This window comes from Balaenoptera ricei, chromosome 13 (assembly GCF_028023285.1).
Source record: "Balaenoptera ricei isolate mBalRic1 chromosome 13, mBalRic1.hap2, whole genome shotgun sequence".
NCBI classification, from domain to species: Eukaryota; Metazoa; Chordata; class Mammalia; order Artiodactyla; family Balaenopteridae; genus Balaenoptera; species Balaenoptera ricei.
The window spans coordinates 12972717-12980981 of NC_082651.1; the positions used below are offsets into that span (position 1 = coordinate 12972717).

The 8265-nt window shown below is 38.7% G+C and overlaps 1 non-coding gene across 1 annotated transcript; it reads right to left on the reverse strand.

Moving 5' to 3' along the window:
• Window positions 1-7872: 7872 nt before the first annotated feature.
• TRNAG-UCC (transfer RNA glycine (anticodon UCC)) lies at window positions 7873-7945 on the reverse strand. Its single transcript has one exon. It is a non-coding gene; the product is annotated as a tRNA-Gly (tRNA).
• Window positions 7946-8265: the final 320 nt, after the last annotated feature.

Below are 8265 nucleotides of genomic sequence, written 5' to 3' on the forward strand. Positions count from 1 at the left end.
GAGGTTGCGAGCAAATGTAATGCTTAGAGTAGTAGAACAAGAGCTCTTCAGGGTCAAAATAAGATCTCATTGCAGGAAAGGGTCTCAGAGAGCAACTGGTCATTCTTCCCTCCAAGATCAGGAGCAACAAAGAAGTGGCTAGTCATGCTTCCCTCAAAGGTCAGGAGTATCATTAAAAGGTGTTTTCTGACTTCTGTTCTAGTATGTTCAATGGCCAAGGGCACCCTGTCTCAAATAAGGGAACCTAGTAGATTACTGGGTTTAATTACAGAGCAACTCAGATTATCAGAAACTTCTTCCTTGAGAGCTAGCATGATCTGGTCCTGGTGCAGTCTCTCCTGAGCAGTGCAACGTGGGGCAAGTTAGGACTTCAGTGAGTATCACTTTCCTCATGGACAAAATGGGGACTCATCACTTATTTAAGAAAGACTGTTTGAGCACTTAGCATTTGCTATTATGTTTTGAGTGCAGAGATAGGTAAGATAGACTGCTTTTTAAATCAGACTTACTACAAAGTGAGTGAAGGCACAGGGCTTTGCGGCTAATATCAAAGGATCAAGTGCACAAGGATATATTTTGGAAAATTATAAGGAACAAAACAAAGTATGGTGGACATAATGTTACATAATTCTTTCAAAGCAAACCATGCCCGTCTCTCACATCCTCACATTGGTGGTGGCTCTGCCCCTTTGACTTCCTCCTCCACAATGGCACATTCGTCTGCCCAGCATTTTAGAGCCCAAAAGTGTTTATGATAATTACAGTAAAACCTCAGTACATGCTAGTTTAGTGATGGGCAGTGTGCTTGGGGATTAATTAAATATTCACCATGTGACAAACATGCTGGTGACTTTTTTTTTTACTACAATATATTCTTGGATACACCATCAATAAAATAGCCAACAAATATTTTTATTGAGATATAATTGACATAGAACATTCTATTAGTTTCAGGTATATAACATAATGATTCAATTTATGTATATATTGTAAAATGATCACCACAATAGGTCTAGTTAACATCCATCACCCCGCAGTTACAAATTTTTTATCTACTCTCAACAACTTTCAGATATACAATACAGTGTTATTAACTATAGTCACCATGCTGTATGTTACATCCCAGGACTTATTTATTTTATAACTGGAAGTTTGTCCCTTTTGACCCCCTTCACCAGCTTTGCACCCCACCCCTCCCTGCCCCGGCCTGCCTCTGGTAACCACTAATATGTTCTCTGTATCTCTGAGTTGGCTTTTTGTTTTTGTTTTTTTAATTCCACATATAAGTGAGAGCATTCAGTATTTGTCTTTCTCTGTCTGTCTTACCTCACTTAGCATAATGCCCTCAAAGTCCATCCGTGTTGTCACAAATAGCAGGATTTCCTTTTTTTATGGCTGAATAATATTTCACATTATGCATATGGACCACATTTTCTTTATCCATTCATCCATTGATGAACACTTAAGTTGCTTCCATGTCTCAGCTATTGCAAATAACGCTGCAGTGAACATCAAGGCGCATAGACCTTTTCCTGTTAGTTTTGTTTGTTTGTTTCCTTCAGATAGATATCCAGAAGTGGAATTGCTGGACCATTGATAGTTCTATTTTTAATTCTTTAAAGAACCTCCATACTGTTTTCCGTAGTGGTTGAAGCAATTTACATTCCCACCAGTAGTGCACAATGATTCTTTTTTCTCCACATTTCCACTAACACTTGTTATTTCTTGTATTTTTGATAATAGCCATTCCAACAGGGGTGAGGTGCTATCTCATGGGTTAGATTTGCACTTCTCTGATGATTAGCGATATTGAGCACCTTATCATGTACCTGTTGGCCATCTGTATGTCTTCTTTGGAAGAATGTCTATTCAGATCCTCTGCCCATATTTTAATCAGATTGTTTTTTTTTCTTTTGCTATTCAGTTGCATGAGTTCTTTATATATTTTAAATATTAACCCCTTATCAGATGGATGGTTTGTGAGTATTTTTTCCCATTCTACAGGTTGCCTTTTCATTTTGTTGATGGCCGATAAATATTTATTGACTGAATAGACTAATTTCAGCTTAGAAAAGCTTTGGAAAGACTCACACACTTGCAGTTTTCTTCTACTGTATGTGGAGTACCTAATGAGTGAGAAAGAATGCAGATTGGTCTTGTTCTCAGATCTCCAATCAGCTGCTGAAGCTGGAATTAGGCCAGTGAAATATGGTCACCACTGTCATATTGATGGCATCCAAGGAAGTGAAAAGACCAAAGTGTTCCTATAAAACAAAGCAAAATTCCAACATAGGATTTATTAGCCATAACCACAGACGAGCACATGTTTCCATTGATCTTACAGGCATGTAACCTGGCAGGTCTCTCAAGGATCCCTAAGTGTCTTTAATTATCCTTAGAAGCTCTTTTCCCAAAAGTGAGCCAAGCCTCTCTACATCCCTGATATCTACCTCTTCCCCCTAAGTAGCATCAGAAACAGTCATTAAAAGATGTGTCATTTTTCAAATTATTAACGGACTTTCTCTTTTGTCTTTTGGAGTTTGCAAACTCTTGCCTCATTGGCTTGTGACAGCCATCCAACTGGGATAGTGGAGTGAAAGAGAAGAGACCATTATGGCTTGTTACAAGGAATACAAAGAGAATGAAGGTAATATTCAGCTTTAACACTCAAAAATGGGATTTTGCAGCAATATCATAACCTGGTTTGAAATAATTGTCTGAATTCCTTTATCACCCCTTCAATATATCAATGACCAGAGTTTTGCTTAAAAAAGGGGCAAACAAAAGAGAAATGTGGTGGAGGAAGGAAGCCTTTTTCTTTCTGTGCCTGGAGAATTCTAAGAAAAAGCATAAGAGGAAAGGAGAAGAGGGGATTGATCAGATGGATGTCCAGAATCGTTTTCTTGGGGGTTGTGGGTATCGAGAGCTTTGATTTCTGTCTGAGATTCTGGGAGGAGACTGTAGTGCAGAGGTCCCATCACTGATGTGGGGCAGCCAAGGTTACATGGAAGTATTTGCTCAGGATGTCCTGATTCTCCTGGGGCACTCTCAAACCTGTGTGTCCATGGGTGCCCTCTGTGATAAGATGTGGTGACCACACAGCAGAAGCCAAGGAAGGGGTCATTAAGAGCTTGAGCCATTAGGAGCCAAGGAGAAGCAAAGGCTGTGAGGGCAGTGGTTTTATGCTCCCTGGGAGCACTTCCCAAGCCGAAGAAAGGGCCACAGTTTACCGAGGTGTAGATACGGCATGAGAGGCCAGCAGGTGTTGTGGATAGAGATCAGAGCAATGGATTTCAACCAGTGGCCACTCCAGGGTCAGCACAAAGCTACAGGGCTCACTACCCCACCCCCAAGCCAAAACATGTATGAGCAAAGCTACAGGGCTCACTACCCCACCCCCAAGCCAAAAAATGTATGAGCAAAGCTACAGGGCTCACTACCCCTACCCCCAAGCCAAAACATGTATGAGCAAAGCTACAGGGCTCACTACCAAACCCCCCCACCTCCCCCCACACACACACCCCTAGATGCCATCTTGGGAGAGACTGAATCCTACTAAGCTTTTAAACCACCTTGGACATCTAATTTTCTCCTGCTGATCATTGGGTGTGAGCCCAGGAGAAAGGCCAGACAGGTTATAGACAAAATAAGCAAACGAAAAACCTTTCCATATCTGAGTTGTGTGAGCTAAAATCTGCAACCCAAGAGACACTTACTGAAGAGCAGCTTATGTTCCATCAAGCATCTGGAGTTTGTAGTTCCCCCAAGCTCACGGCAGCAGACGGGGCAACAGAAGTTCAGTGTTTACTCTGAGGCCTCGTCCACTATTTCCATTGAACACTGGCTCAGAGAGAGTTCACCAGGTGTCCAATTCTTACACAGAGCCCAAGAGTTTACTGAGACAATATCTCATTACATGTTCCAGGAGGCGGTGTTGGCAGTTTAGCTACTGCCATCCATTTCCAGGAAGGCAGCAGACCCTGAAATTTGGCAATGTGTTGTTCAAGAGGGCTTCAGTATACATAGAAAGGAAGAGAGTGTCATGGGTGAGGCTAAGCAAGCATAGTTGTAAGATAGGTTAGATAGAAAATTAATTTAAATGAGTCTCAGAAGAAAAATAAAGGCTATGAATAAGGCTAAACTGTGGGTTCATTTAATGAACTGAATACAAGTTTAAGTACAACTAAAATGGACATAGCTGACCTAGGAAGCAGTGAGACAGCCTCGCAAAGGTTTGCATTCGTTTTTACAACTGCTCTAAGACTGGTTTGGAAATCTTAAGTTGGTATTATATCAAGGCCCCGTCTATGGGATTTGGTTGTCTCCTCAGTAAAATAATGCATTTAATTTGAGGAATGAAATTTCTTGTTCCAGATTCAAAATTATAAATATGTATGTTTCTGGATCTCTGTGTCCATTTTTTGTTTAAGTGTGTGTGTGTGTGTGTGTGTGTGTTGTGCTGACATACCAGATGTCCCAGTGTTTAGTTTAGTTTTGGAATCGTTGCCAGTTGCCTATTAGGTCCAGATAAGCAGGACAAGGTACCAGCTCAGTTCAGAGTTAAATGTAGGAAGTTAAGAGAAGCACCCTAATATTCTTCGGTGAATTAAGTGTAAATTATCTCAGGAGGCTACTAAGTCCCATGATAATGTTAAGAAATGTAGAAGGGAAAGAATGTTTTCTGTCTCCTCAACATACAAGTTCCTGCGTGTTCCAGTTTCAGTGTGCACGGTTGTGAGGAGGAGGAAGACTGGCCTGCCGGTCCACTCCTTCTAAGTCCCCTCCTCCTGCCCTCTTCTGTTTTTTGATCTCCAGCCATACCTAGGTTCTTACCAGTTTTTACTTCATTTTGTTTTAGAGAAGGGATTGTCCATCCTACCTCCCCACTTTCAAATCTTGATTTGTCTCCTCCTTCCCCTAAGGATTTGCTTTTCCAGGCATCCCTTCTCTGTTCAGTCTCTGTATGGCAGCAACTTCACCTACATGTGTGCTACATCTCTCCAGTGAAAACTACTGAACATGACTTCTGCTTCTGATCATAATGTTGTAACAGGGACTGGATTTATCCTCCTCCTTTAAACAACTAGAAAACTGGACAAAAATATATGAAATTACTCTATTAGACATTGGACCATAGTCCATGAAAGACATTGATATTTAAGAGAAGAAAAACAACTAAGGAAGCCCTGCAATCACCCCAGCTCTTTGCCTGTCATTACATTCTGGACCACAGAGTAGGGAGGAGGATCCCAGGCAGTGCACAGCAGTCTCACTAAATGGAGGCAAAGATGGAAGCAGGAGGCAGAGGCAGCTGTGTGGCAGAGTTCTGGAGAGGAGAGAGCTGGCAGAAACAGAATTCCAGAAATACATGTAGGGGTCCCCTTGAGTCTTTGTTGAACACTAAAATGTGAATTTGTGGAGTGAAACTCCACAAGTTTGGATAAAGAGTGGCTGGGGAGCTGTGAGTTATACTGTTCTAGGAGCTCTACCACTGCTAGGAATTGTTCAGGCTTCCTCCAGTCAGAGGGGAAAGTTCTCACTGATCACTTGAGTATGCAGTAGAGACTCCAGAAAGGCTGAAGCTTAATAGTAGGTTTAAATTATCTAAGTCTCTAAGGTAGAGACTACTCTCTGTCTGATATAACAAAGCTTAAAAATAAGGCTCAGAAGGATAAAACTAAGCCACAAGTGACTGCACTGCCTGCCAGAACAGAGCTCAACACTCTTTAAAGTGAGACAGTAAAATCCATACATTCAACAACGTAAGATCTACAATGTCCCGCGTCCAACCAAAAATTGGTAGACATGCCAAGAAGCAGGAAAGTATTGTCTTTTACTAGGAGACAGTAAGTCAGTAGAAACATATCCAGAAAGTATAGCATGATGAAATTAGCAGACAGGGATATAAAAACAACTATTGTAAATAAGTTTACATATTTAAGGGAAAATATTAGTATATTGAGGAGAGAAATGGAAGATTATTTGTGAAATAATGAGATTTCTAGAGCTGAAAAGTACAACATCAGAAGTAAAAAATTCACTTCATGCAATTAAAAGGAGATAAGACACTGCAAAAGAAAGTATTAGTGTACTTGAAGATGTAGCAATAGGAAGTATCCAAAATGGAGCACAAAGAAAAAATAAATTTAAAAAACAAAAGAACAAGAGTTTCCGTGACCTGTGGGCAATACCAAGCAGTCTGTCATATATGTAATTGGACTCCCAGGAGGAGGATTGGTGGGGGAAGGAGTAGCAGAAAAAAATACTTGAAGAGATAGCCGAAAATTTTCAAAATTTGATGAAAGCTATAAGTTCAGATGCAAGAAGCTCAATGAACCTCAAGCACGATAAACACAAAGAAAAACACTCCAAGGCACATAATCAAATTCCTGAAAATCAGTGATTAAGGGAAACTCGAGAGACAGAAACAAAAGACATATTATGTACAGAGAAATAAGCCTAACAATAACTGCAAATTTCTTGTCAGAATCCAAGTGAACCATAAGACGATGGAAAGACATCTTTAAAGTACTAAAGGAAACTATCAATGTAGAATTAGGTAAGTAGTGAAAATACCTTTCACAAATCAGGAAAAAGTGAAGACAGTTTCACACAAACAAAAGCTGAGAGAATCTGTTGCCATCAGACCTGTACAATAGGAAACGTTAAAGGAAGTTCTTTGGGCAGAAATAAATGAAGAATGAGGTGCATCAGAAATGTTAGATATGTAAGAGAATATTAAAAATTTTGACTTTTAAAGACTTCGAAAGAAAAATTACTATTTAAAGAAAATATTATAACTGTGGATTGTGGTGTTTATAAAATATATGTTACAACAGTGGCACATGGGAAAGGAGAGGGAAATGGAAGATTTTTTTTTTTTCTTTTGAGAGAGAGAGATATACAGTACATGAAGAGGTATAATATCATTTAAAAGTAGACTGTGATAAATTAACAATGAATATTGTAAACCCCAGAGCAATTAGTATAAAATACACCAGGGAAGTACAGCTTATAATACAATGGGGAGATAAAATGGAATTATAAAAATATGTTCGAGTAATCCAAAAGAAGGCGGAAAAGAGGAGAAAAAGGAAGAAAACAAACCTTGTTAATAATTTCGTTAAATGTAAATGGTCTAAATACTCCAACTAAACTGCAGAGATTGTCAGAGCCACTATAAATCCACAATAATCTTGAGAGAGTCAGATTGCCTTAAGGATGGACATATAGGCCAATGTAACAGAAGAGAGACACTAGAAGTTGACCCATATATATACGGCCAACTGATTTTCACTAAGAAGCTAAAGTAATTCAATGGAGAAAGGACAGTCACTTCAGCAAATTATGCTGGAACATCTGGATATTCATATGCAATAAATAAATAAACCTTAACCCTTTTCTGACACCACACACAAAAAGTAATTTGAAATGGATCTTAGACCTAATTGTAAAAGCTAAAATTACATATACACTTATAGAAAAAAATAGAAAATCTTTGCAATCTTGGGAGAGGCAAAGGTTTCTTAGATATAAAACAAAAAGAATGAATTATAAAAGAAAAAATGGTAAATTTGATTTCACTAAAAATTTTAAATTTCTACTCTTCAGGAGATATCTTTATGAACACAGACAGGCATGCCCCAGACTGGGAGAAAATACTTGCAATAAGGATTTGTGTACAAGATATATAAGAAACTTTGTTATAGCTCACTGGTTAAAAAAAAGCAACCAAAAAATATGGGCAATGAAAAAAATGATACAAATGGCCGATAAGTACCAGAAAATGTGCTCAATATTATTATTATTTTATTTCATTTTATTTTTTAATTTAAATAAATATTTATTTATTCCACATGTGGCACTTGGAACTTCCCTGACTAGGGATTGAACCCATGCCCCCTGCAGTGGAAGTGCAGAGTCCTAACCACTGGACCACCAGGGAAGTCCCTTGGTGCTCAATATTATTAGTGAACAAGGAAATGCAAATTAAAACCACAGTGACATACCGTTGACACCCTTGAGAATGACTAAATTTATAAAGACTGACAATATCAAGTGGTGGGAATATAAAATGGTACAACCACTTTTGAAAATAATTTCATAGTTTCCAATAAAAGTAAGAGTATAATTACTATCCAATGCAGCAATTCCACTCCTAGGTATTTATTCAAGAGAAATAAAAATACATGTCCACACAAAATCTTGTACGTTCATTTTTTTTTCAAAATAACAAAACCTGAAAAGAATCCAAATATCTATGAG